Raw genomic sequence first — 12,504 nt, 5'->3', positions numbered from 1 at the left:
TCCACCAGCCTGCCTGCACAGCCATCCCATGGCATCATGGACTCACAGAGTGATCTGTGTTGGAAGGGACCTTAAAGCCCATCCAGTCCCACCCCTGCCATGGGCAGGTGTTGGGGTTTTAGTTTAGTCTTAGGGTTTTTTTTTCTGTTAAAGGAATTTTCTCCCATATGCATGTTGCTAGGGGACAAATAGCTGTACTTAAGAAAGACAAAAAGGGAGTGGGGCGGGCCTGGCTACTTTCTTGTCTACACCTGGGTGTGGGGGCAGTTCGCTCTGAGCGTCCGGAGAGAGAAGCTGCAGAGAAAGGAGCTGCTGCTTCTTTCTTTTTTGGCCGTTCTTCTCTCCCTGCTGGAAACAACGCCGGGACCCCAAAAGCCGCTTTCCCTGCCCTGCTGGAGGCCGAGCTGTGGCTGCCCTGCCCCGCTGCTGCTGCTTCGAGCTTTTGCTACGCTGTAGCCCTGCTCGCCCTGCCTGCCTGGGCACCCGTGGGGTTCTCCCATCTGGATACATCTCGCCTGCCACCCGGGATTTGCGTTCGTCCCTGCCGCTCCAGCCTGCCGCTCTAGCCTGCCGCTCCTGCCTGCCGTTCCCAGCCTGCTGCTCCTGAGAGTCCGGGATCAGCTGCCCAGCGGTTTGTGAAGCCTTTGTTCCTTCCCTTCCCGGGATCCCAGGCCGCCATTGCCCGCGTGTTTCCCGAGCTCGCTCCGGAGCGCCCCCTGCAGCCGCGGGGGAACCATCGCACCTGCCCTGCTCACCGGGAGCCGCCAGCGCCCCTGCCGGCTGCGAGCGGAACTGCACCCCAGGGGAAAGGGCCCGACAGCCGAGAAGGCTGGGACTGGGTTTGTGTGTGCTGTTACTGTCATAGTTGTTGTTGTTTTGTTTGACTGGTTATATACATATACATATATATATATATATAGTAAAGAACTGTTATTCCTATTTCCCACATCTCTGCCTAAAGGCCCTTGATTTCAAAATATAATAACTTGGAGGGAAAAAGGGTTATATCTGCCACTTCAAGGGGGGCTTCTGCCTTCCTTAGCAGACACCTGTCTTTCAAAACCGAGACAGATCTTGGCGCCCAACGTGGGGCCTGAGGGCATTAAGAGAGAGAGGTGAAAAAAAGGAATAACAGTTCTTGGAACTTTATTTTGTGTGCCAGATATAGGAACCTTGTTAGGCTGCACTATGTGGTCTAGTTTACCCTGGTTCGGGTGGCATGTGGCCGTAGCTATATTCTTCCCCTTTGCAGCTCCTTACTTGAATATGGGTCCTCTGACTAAGGCTACCATTGCTGTTATCCAGCTTGCGTTATGGGTTGAGAAGGTGAGGAATTCATGGGTTTTTAGCTTCCTCCGGAATGTGGGCACATGGATAAACGGCTATCACACACTGAGCACATGTTTTTAGGGTTATGTTAACAATGGTACCTTCTGTGAGGAAATGACACCAGGGGAAGTTTTCCCCCAACCCCTCAACCAGTTCTTCGGGCCCACCCCATCAATTTTCGAAGGGTTTAAATTCCCTCTGAATATTAACCATCTGCTGCTGATAGGCCTACTCTATTTAGCACTCAAGGATAAGTTGAGATTGGCTTGGATATCTACCCGGACACCAGCCCCAGAGACTAGAGATCCTGCCCCAGAACCTGACATGGCCCCAGAGAGTAGAGTTCCTACCCCAGAGCCTGATCCTGCCCCAGAACCTGACATGGCCCCAGACACAAGAGATCCTACCCCAGAGCCCTATCCTGCCCCAGAACCTGGCACGGCCCCAGACACTAGAGATCCTACCCCAGAGACTGACGTAGCCCCAGACACTAGAGACCCCGCCCCACAGACTGATACCGCCCAACAGTCCACCTCAGAAATGGACTACCCAAACTGGGTGGGGGTACTGGCAAAAGGGATGCAAGAGATGTGCCAAGAGATGGGTCAGGTGCGCCAGGGGATATGCCAGGAGATGGGCCAGGTGCGCCAGGAGATGTGCCAGGAGATGGGCCAGGTGCGCAAGGAGATGTGCCAGGAGATGGGCCAGGTGCGCCAGGAGATATGCCAATTGCTAAGGGAATACACCTCCTCAGCTAGTGAAAAGCCCTCTCCCTGCCCCAAAGAGGGTGAGTCCGATGGTGCAGCAGTAGAACCCACGGATGTTACAACCGTCCAGGCTTCAGCTGAACCACAAGGACAACCACAGCCAGCAGCAGTCGCCCCTGTGCAAAGGAGGAAGTGTAAGACCAAATCAGTACGACCAGTTAATGATGATGGGCAACCAGGGCCCTCACAACCAGCAGGAGAGCCAGAGCCAGAAATCATCACTGAGTCCCTGTCGTACGACAGTCTCCGCACTATGCGAAACGACATTGCGCGAAGGGGGCGTGAGCCTTATACCACCTGGCTGCTTCGGGTTTGGGACCTTATGGGCACAAGTGTGCAACTGGATAGTGGTGAGGCAAGGTATCTGGGATCATTGACCCAGGACCCAGGTGTGGACCAGGTATTTGTGAGGGAGCCAGGGCCCCTTTCTCTCTGGGAGCGGCTCTTAATGAGTGTGAGAGAAAGGTTCATTCACAAAGAAAGAATGCAGGAGTACCATCATAGAATGCAGTGGAAGACACTCGAGCAAGGGATTCAACAGCTAAGAGAGGTGGCAATATTAGAGGTACTCTTTGGGAGGGATGGACAGCATGATAATGACCCCGATAAGGTCAGGTGCACAGGACAGATGATGTGGAACCTGGCAAGGCTAGGGCCATCGCAATACACCACCTTCATTGCAACGATTGATGCTGACAATACCCGAGAAACCGTGGGCTCTGTTGCCAGCAAGCTCAGGCATTATGACAGCATGATCAATGGCCCGCTGAAAGCTCATGTCTCTGCTGTGGTCCAGGACCTCAAAGAGGAGATGAAGGAGATGAGGAAGGAGATGAGGGAGGAGATGAGGGAGGAGATGAAGAGGGTCAGTGTGGCACCAGTGCGAGTCACAGGCCCCCAAGTCAGAGCCCGTCGTCCCCCTGCTAGAGAGAGAGGGTACACCCCACGAGCTGAGCTGTGGTTTTTCCTGTGTGAGCATGGGGAAGACATGAGGAGGTGGGATGGGAAACCCACCTCTGTCCTGGCAGCGCGGGTGCGTGAACTCAAGGAGGGAGGCACTAACCGAGGGGGTTCCGCTAAGGTGAAGGTAGCCTCAGCCTCCCGTGATCGAGCTGCCAGGTATTACAGAAGGGAGGATGATATGTCAGATCCCCTCGAAGGTACCTCGAGCATGTACGCCCAGGGAAAGAATGATAACCAGGGCTAGAGGGGCCCTGCCTCTAGCCAGGAAGAGGCACGGGAGAACCGAGTTTTCTGGACGGTGTGGATCCGATGGCCTGGCACATCAGAGCCACAAAAATATGATGCATTGGTTGATACTGGGGCACAGTGTACTTTAATGCCATCGGGACATGTGGGGGCAGAACCTGTATCCATCGCTGGGGTGACCGGGGGATCACAGCAGTTGACCCTTTTGGAAGCTGAGGTGAGCCTGACTGGGAAGGAGTGGCAAAAGCATCCGATTGTGACCGGCCCAGAGGCCCCGTGTATTCTGGGCATAGACTTCCTCCGGAATGGCTATTACAAAGACCCAAAAGGACTCAGGTGGGCATTTGGGATTGCTGCTGTGGAGGCAGAGGGCATTAGGCAATTGAACACCCTGTCTGGACTATCTGAAAATCCTTCTGCAGTTGGGCTCCTGAAAGTGGAAGAGCAACGAGTGCCAATTGCCACCTCGACAGTGCACCGCCGGCAGTATCGGACAAATCGAGATGCTGTGATCCCCATCCACAAGATGATCCGCGAGCTGGAGAGCCAAGGGGTGGTCAGCAAGACCCACTCACCCTTCAACAGCCCCATCTGGCCTGTGCGCAAGTCTGATGGGGAATGGAGACTGACTGTGGACTATCGTGCCCTGAATGAAGTGACTCCACCGCTGAGCGCTGCCGTGCCGGACATGTTGGAGCTCCAGTACGAGCTGGAGTCCAAAGCAGCAAAGTGGTACGCCACTATTGACATTGCCAATGCATTCTTCTCTATTCCTCTGGCAGCAGAGTGCAGGCCTCAGTTTGCCTTCACATGGAGGGGCGTGCAGTACACCTGGAACCGACTGCCCCAGGGGTGGAAGCACAGTCCCACCATCTGTCATGGACTGATCCAGACTGCACTAGAAAAGGGTGGGGCTCCAGAACATCTGCAGTACATTGATGACATCATTGTGTGGGGGAACACCGCGACCGAAGTGTTTGAGAAAGGAGAGAGAATAATTCAAATTCTCCTGCAAGCTGGTTTTGCCATCAAGAAGAGCAAGGTCAAGGGACCTGCCCGAGAGATCCAGTTCCTGGGAGTAAAGTGGCAAGATGGACGGCGTCAGATTCCCACTGAGGTCATCAATAAGATCACAGCAATGTCTCCACCGACCAACAAGAAGGAAACACAAGCTTTCCTAGGCGCTATAGGTTTCTGGAGGATGCACATTCCCGAGTACAGCCAGATCGTGAGTCCTCTCTACCTGGTTACCCGCAAGAAGAACGATTTCCACTGGGGCCCTGAACAGCAGCAAGCCTTCGCCCAGATCAAACAGGAAATTGCTCACGCCGTAGCCCTTGGCCCAGTCAGGACAGGACCAGAGGTGAAGAACGTGCTCTACTCTGCAGCCGGGAACAATGGTCTGTCCTGGAGCCTCTGGCAGAAGGTGCCTGGTGAGACTCGGGGCCGACCACTGGGATTCTGGAGCCGAAGCTACAGAGGGTCTGAAGCCAACTACACTCCCACAGAGAAGGAAATCCTGGCAGCTTATGAAGGAGTCCAGGCTGCCTCAGAAGTAATTGGCACAGAGGCACAACTCCTCCTGGCACCCCGACTACCGGTGCTGGGGTGGATGTTCAAAGGAAAGGTTCCCTCCACGCATCACGCCACTGACGCTACTTGGAGCAAATGGATTGCCCTCATCACGCAGCGCGCCCGAATTGGAAACCCAAGTCGCCCTGGGATCTTGGAAATAATTACGAACTGGCCGGAAGGTGAGACTTTTGGGTTATCTTCTGAAGAAGAAGAGGAGCAGGTGACACGTGCTGAAGAAGCCCCACCATATAACGAGCTACCAGAGAGTGAAAGACAATACGCCCTCTTCACTGATGGTTCCTGCCGAATTGTAGGCGCTAGCCGGAAATGGAAAGCCGCTGTATGGAGCCCCACACGACAAGTTGCACAGGCTACTGAAGGAGAAGGTGGATCGAGCCAATTTGCTGAGCTCAAAGCTGTTCAATTAGCTCTGGACATAGCTGAAAGAGAGAAGTGGCCAAGGCTCTACCTCTACACTGATTCATGGATGGTAGCCAATGCTCTGTGGGGTTGGCTGGAAAGGTGGAATAAGGCAAACTGGCAGCGCAGAGGAAAACCAATCTGGGCTGCTGAAGAGTGGAAAGACATTGCCACTCGGGTAGAGAAGCTATCCGTGAAGGTCCGTCATGTAGATGCTCACATTCCCAAGAGCCGGGCTAATGAAGAACATCGTAACAACAAACAGGTAGATCAGGCTGCAAAAATAGAGGTGTCCCAGATAGACTTAGATTGGCAACATAAAGGAGAACTGTTCCTAGCTCGATGGGCCCATGATGCCTCAGGTCATCAGGGCAGAGATGCCACCTATAAGTGGGCACGAGACCGAGGGGTGGATCTAACCATGGACAGTATCTCCCAGGTGATCCATGATTGTGAGACATGCGCTGCGATCAAGCAGGCCAAGCGGGTGAAGCCTCTGTGGTATGGTGGGCGATGGTCCAAATACAAGTATGGGGAGGCCTGGCAGATTGATTACATCACACTGCCTCAAACCCGCCAAGGCAAGCGCTATGTGCTCACAATGGTAGAAGCCACCACTGGATGGCTGGAGACCTACCCTGTGCCTCACGCTACTGCCCGGAACACCATCCTGGGCCTGGAAAAGCAAGTCCTTTGGAGGCATGGCACCCCTGAGAGAATCGAGTCTGACAATGGGACTCATTTCAAGAACAGACTTATAAACACCTGGGCTAGAGAACATGGCATAGAGTGGGTGTACCACATCCCCTACCATGCACCAGCAGCTGGGAAGGTTGAGCGGTGTAATGGACTGCTTAAAACCACCTTGAAGGCACTGGGTGGGGGGACTTTCAAAAACTGGGAGATGCATTTAGCAAGAGCCACCTGGTTAGTTAACACCCGAGGCTCCACCAGCCGAGCAGGCCCTGCCCAATCCGAACCCCTACAAACAACAGACGGGGATAAGGTTCCAGTGGTGCACATGAGAGGTATGCTTGGAAAAACTGTTTGGGTAAAGTCTGCCTTGAGCAAAGACAAACCCATCCGTGGGGTCGTTTTTGCTCAGGGACCAGGTTGCACCTGGTGGGTGATGCAAAAGGATGGAGAGACCCGATGCTTACCTCAAGGGGACCTTGTTTTAGGGTGAACTACCCATGGCTCTGTACTTGTATCACTATCAGCATGTATATTTGTGTATAATTTGGGTAATGCATAGATTTATATGGTTAAGAAAAAAGTTAAGTTTCATGTAACATGTTAGTATGGGAAAAAATTCGGGGTGGATAATGTTGGGGTTTTAGTTTAGTCTTAGGGTTTTTTTTTCTGTTAAAGGAATTTTCTCCCATATGCATGTTGCTAGGGGACAAATAGCTGTACTTAAGAAAGACAAAAAGGGAGTGGGGCGGGCCTGGCTACTTTCTTGTCTACACCTGGGTGTGGGGGCAGTTCGCTCTGAGCGTCCGGAGAGAGAAGCTGCAGAGAAAGGAGCTGCTGCTTCTTTCTTTTTTGGCCGTTCTTCTCTCCCTGCTGGAAACAACGCCGGGACCCCAAAAGCCGCTTTCCCTGCCCTGCTGGAGGCCGAGCTGTGGCTGCCCTGCCCCGCTGCTGCTGCTTCGAGCTTTTGCTACGCTGTAGCCCTGCTCGCCCTGCCTGCCTGGGCACCCGTGGGGTTCTCCCATCTGGATACATCTCGCCTGCCACCCGGGATTTGCGTTCGTCCCTGCCGCTCCAGCCTGCCGCTCTAGCCTGCCGCTCCTGCCTGCCGTTCCCAGCCTGCTGCTCCTGAGAGTCCGGGATCGGCTGCCCAGCGGTTTGTGAAGCCTTTGTTCCTTCCCTTCCCGGGATCCCAGGCCGCCATTGCCGCGTGCTCCCCGAGCTCGCTCCGGAGCGCCCCCTGCAGCCGCGGGGGAACCATCGCACCTGCCCTGCTCACCGGGAGCCGCCAGCGCCCCTGCCGGCTGCGAGCGGAACTGCACCCCAGGGGAAATAGCCTGACAACCGAGAAGGCTGGGACTGGGTTTGTGTGTGCTGTTACTGTCATAGTTGTTGTTGTTTTGTTTGACTGGTTATATACATATACATATATATATATATATAGTAAAGAACTGTTATTCCTATTTCCCACATCTCTGCCTAAAGGCCCTTGATTTCAAAATATAATAACTTGGAGGGAAAAAGGGTTATATCTGCCACTTCAAGGGGGGCTTCTGCCTTCCTTAGCAGACACCTGTCTTTCAAAACCGAGACAGCAGGGACAAAGGGCCACAAATCTTTCCCTTCTGAGGAGCAGGTAAGATCACAAGTGGGTTTTTTCCTGCTGTGGGCAAATTAAAGATATTCTTCCTCACTCTGGATCAACATCTCAGAAGGCAGAAAAAAGCTGAGTGCTTCAGTTTTGGCCCTGCTCTTTGGCCATTCACAGAGTGAACAAGTGGCTCAGGCCAACACCTCGGGCTTGCCTTTGTGTCGAGGACGCAGTTCTGGAAGTGCGTGCAGCAAAAGGACTTTTCAAAGGGTTGAAAACCTTTTGGAAAGGGTCTGAAGGGGAACAGCCACTGCTTTGCAGCAGCCTGTTCCCCAAACTGGCATGGAGCATGTTTTAGGGCAGGTTTAGGCTGGATACCAGGGAAAGGTTTCCCCCGTTATTCCCCCGTTTATTCCCCGTTTATTCCCCCATTTATTCCCCCATTTATTCCCCATTATTCCCCGTTTATTCCCTGTTATCCCCTGTTATTCTCCCATTATTCCCCCATTTATTTCCCGTTTATTCCCCGTTATTCCCCCGTTATCCCACCGCTTATTCCCCGTTTATTCCCCGTTTATTCCCCATTATTCCCCCGTTATCCCCCCGTTTATTCCCCGTTTATTCCCCCCGTTTATTCCCTGTTATCCCCCCATTTATTCCCCGTTTATTCCCCGTTATCCCCCCGTTTATTCCCCGTTTATTCCCTGTTTATTCCCCGTTTATTCCCCGTTATCCCCCCGTTTATTCCCCGTTTATTCCCCGTTTATTCCCCGTTTATTCCCCGTTTATTCCCCGTTATCCCCCCGTTTATTCCCCGTTTATTCCCCGTTTATTCCCCGTTATCCCCCCGTTTATTCCCCGTTTATTCCCTGTTTATTCCACATTTATTCCCCGTTATCCCCCCGTTTATTCCCCGTTTATTCCCCGTTATCCCCCCGTTATCCCCCCGTTATCCCCCCGTTTATTCCCTGTTTATTCCCCGTTTATTCCCCTTTTATTCCCTGTTTATTCCCCGTTTATTCCCCGTTATCCCCCATTTATTCCCCGTTTATTCCCCTTTTATTCCCTGTTTATTCCCCGTTTATTCCCCGTTATCCCCCCGTTTATTCCCCGTTTATTCCCCGTTATCCCCCCGTTTATTCCCCGTTTATTCCCCGTTTATTCCCCGTTTGTTCCCCGTTTATTCCCCGTTATCCCCCCGTTTATTCCCCGTTTATTCCCCGTTTATTCCCCGTTTATTCCCCCCGTTCCCGCGGTGCCGCGCGGGCTCAGTCCCGGCCGAGCGCGGAGCGCGGGCGCCCTCCGGTGGCTGCGAGCGGAACGGCGGCACAGAGAGCCCCGAGCCGCCCCGGGCCCCCGGGCTTGGGGACACGGCCGGGAGGCGACAGAAGGGATGGACGGCCCCGGCTGCCAGCAGCGCCCGTCGGAGCTCTGGAATCCCAGAGAGGTTTGGGTTGGACGGGCCTTGCAGCTCATCTCGTTCCACCCCTTCGCAGGGACACCTGCCACTGTCCCAGGCTGCTCCAAGCACCGTCCAACCTGGCCTTGGACACTTCCAGCCTGTGCCAGAGCCTCCCCACCTTCACAGGGAACAATGTTCTCCCTGATAATCCAGTCTAAATCTACCTCTGCAACTCGAAGCCATTCCCTCTTGTCCTGTCACTCTGTGCCTTGTCCCCAGTCCCTCTCCAGCTCTCTTGGAGCCCCTTTAGGCACTGGAAGGGGCTCTAAGCTCTCCCCAGAGCATTCCCTTCTCCAGGTGAACACCACCAGTTCTCTCAGCCTGGCCCCATAGGCTGCTGTTCCTGTGGTCAGGTGGTGGGAGATGGGATGCAGCTCCCAGGCCGTGTTTAGCAGCGGGGAGAGCTGGCTCTCCCCCACCAGCGTCACTTACTGCCCACTGGGAATGGCTCAATTAAAGTGTTAAAGAGTTAACGTTTATAATGAAACCACAAGATGCGCCACAGGCCTCTATTCCCATCTCCTGCTTGGGCGGGACTGTCACCAGCTCTAGGCTGGGCCGGGCTTTGTTTCACCAAATCTTGAAAATCTCCAAGTGTGGAGAGTCCCCAACACTCCCCTCCTAGGACAAAAAGCCTTTCCTAACATCCCAGCCCTCAGTCTGCCCCTCATTGCCTCCAATGGCCACAGTATCCATCCTCTAACCCCAGCCCAGGGATTCCTCCCCGCAGGGGATGTGTGGACCACCAGCAGACAGACTGGAGGCACATCCCCACCCATGTGCCCGGCTCTCCCCACGGCTCTTCCAGCTCCCAAAGTGACAGAAGGGATTAAAGCACGAGCCAGCCTTTCCGCCTGATCAGCTGTGAGCACTCTCAGAGCTAAACGAGTCTCCAAATTTCAGTGCTCCCTGGGGCTACAGCGCAATTAAAATCCGAACAGCCCATAAAGCAGCGAGCCGAACACAACAGCAGCAGCACGGCACGAAATGGCAGAGGAGTGAAAAAAGTATTAGGGAAGTTTCTCTAATGTGTGTTGTGTCATAAAAGCAATTGTTTAAATGGCTTTTGCAGCGGTCTCAGCAGTAAATACGCCTGCAAAATGCGCTGAGCAAATCTCATCTTCCTCTTTCATTTACTGCCTTGTAAATTGAAAAGTTACGGTGGGAATTAAACCCGTGGGCGCCCGGGCACAGCTGCCGGCTCCAGCCCGCGCCCGGCGGGTCCCGGCGGCGGCCGGGCGGGGGCAGCCCCGGCCCGCGGACCGGGAGCGCTCCGGGACGGGCGGGGCCAGCGGCGGGGCCCGAGCGCTGCGGAGCCGCCGGCCCTGCGCCGAGAGACCCGGGATGCGGGATGCGGATGCGGGATGCGGGATGCGGGATGCGGGATGCGGGATGCGGATGCGGGATGCGGGATGCGGGATGCGGGATGCGGATGCGGGATGCGGGATGCGGGATGCGGGATGCGGATGCGGGATGCGGGCGGGACCCGGCTCGGCCCCAGCGCAGGCAGGACCAGCCAAGCCGGGGTGAAAGGGTTCCCTCTGCCCGCTGAGGTGAGACCCCACCTGCAGAGCTGCCCCAGCCCTGGGTCCCAGCACAGGAAGGACCTGGAGCTGCTGGAGAGAGTCCAGAGGAGGCCCTGGAGATGCTCAGGGGGCTGGAACCCCTCTGCTCTGGAGCCAGGTTGGGCTCCAGGGCACAGTGGCCACTGCTGCCCTTTGCCTGCAGCCCCTGTGCCCAGCGTGGCCCCTGCACACAGCGGCAAGGCCGGTGCTGCTGCAGCCACCTCCAAGTATCAGCTGATCAGTTAATTGTGGCCTGACTTTGGTCATTAACTTAGGGAAGGTTTCCCTAAGCAGCCCAGAGTGGCTGACAAGCAGCCAGAGGCTTTAGCCTGTCCCAATGAACGAGTCAGCTCTTCAAGGGGCTCAGCCAGGGAGGGCTCTGGTGCAGACAACTGGTGCCAAATTCCCCCAAGCACAGGGGTGTGAGGGCTGCATTTCCCCAGATGGGTTTGAGCTTGGATATGGATGAGGAATTAATGGATATTGAGTATATTTAGTATATTTTAGCATAGCAGTGTAGGTTTGTATAGTACATAGAGTGTTTATAGATACACTATAATAGTATATAATATAGGATTTAGTACGTGTTTTATGTATTTGGCTTATTTAGATCCCTTCAGGACTTGGCTGGCACGGTCTCAGGCTGCTTTCAGCATGCGGCAACATCTCCTCTGCAGACATCCCCATCCCTGAGCCCCCCCATCCCTCTCCCACCCTCATCCTCCCGTCTCTGCCCTCGGGCTCTGACCCCCAGCCCTTCTATTCTCACTTGGTCAACTTTTCCCTGTAATTATTTAACAGGATTATTGATGCTTCCCTGCCCAGGGCTCTTTGGGCAGTGATTTATGGAGCGTTTCCTGGCTGCAGGTCCCTCGTCCCCTCGTGGGGCTGGGCAGGGGCTGCCATGTCATTCCTGGGGTGTAACAGTGCTGGTGTCCCTGTCTCAAGGCCAGGAGGGCCTCAGGTGCTGCAGAGACAGCCGGGAGTGGGCAGGGCTCTGATCCTGCTGCAGACACGGGTGGGTTGTGCCGGGGCTGGACCGGAGCAGCTCCGGGCCGTGTGTGCCCCTCAGCCCCCGCGGGTCTGGCCTCGTCCCCAGCAGGGAGGAGCTGCCCCTTCCCTGCCCCGGCATGGGCAGAGGGAGCTGTGGCTGCCCAAAGGTGCTCAGGGCTGGGCTGGGAGCCAGCAGAGCCCCCAGGCTCATCCACACACCGGGAGGGAGCAGGTCATGGGTGCGCTCTGGGCTCCGTCCTCTGCGCTCATCCCTCAGCCAGGGCTGTTCCCTGGCTCTCCGTCCTCCCTAAGCTCCCAGCATTAACAAGCCACTTCCCCCAGGCTGATGAAAGGATAGAAGCTCTGCGTTGTCCCTGGTTTATTTGCTTCCTGGGGGATAATTCAACATGTTTAGCTTTCCCCAAGGGTGAGCTTTCCTGGGGGAATCTTTGGCTGGCACTTTGCAGGATGGTTTTATTGCTCCTCTGCAGGCACTGGGTGGGGAGAGGCTTTATTTTAAAGTCCTTTAACTGCTTCATTACAGTCTTTGTCGGTCATGTCTCCTTTCATATCCACTTTTTCAGCTTTCATTTCCCAGGGCTCCCTCTTATCTTCCTTTGGAGGCAGCCCTTGTAAAAAAAATTTTTAAAAAGGAAAATCAAACCCCTAATCCCTGTCCCTGGGCTGCTTTCAAGAGAAAGGCCCCTGCTCCCTTTCAAACCTCTTTTGAGAGAAATGGACCCCCAACCCTGCGTGCACCACAGCCTCCAGGAACGCCTTTGAAGTAAATTAAACCAAATTAGTGTCTATGATATAGATGAGCAGAGGAGCTCCCGCTGTGTCCCTGGCCTGGCCCTTGGCGTAATCTTTAACCCCTGTCCCTTGCTCCACTCGCCTCTA

This window comes from Coloeus monedula, assembly GCF_965178545.1.
Source record: "Coloeus monedula genome assembly, chromosome: 19".
Classification (NCBI taxonomy): domain Eukaryota; kingdom Metazoa; phylum Chordata; class Aves; order Passeriformes; family Corvidae; genus Coloeus; species Coloeus monedula.
Note: the sequence above shows the minus strand (reverse complement) of the source record.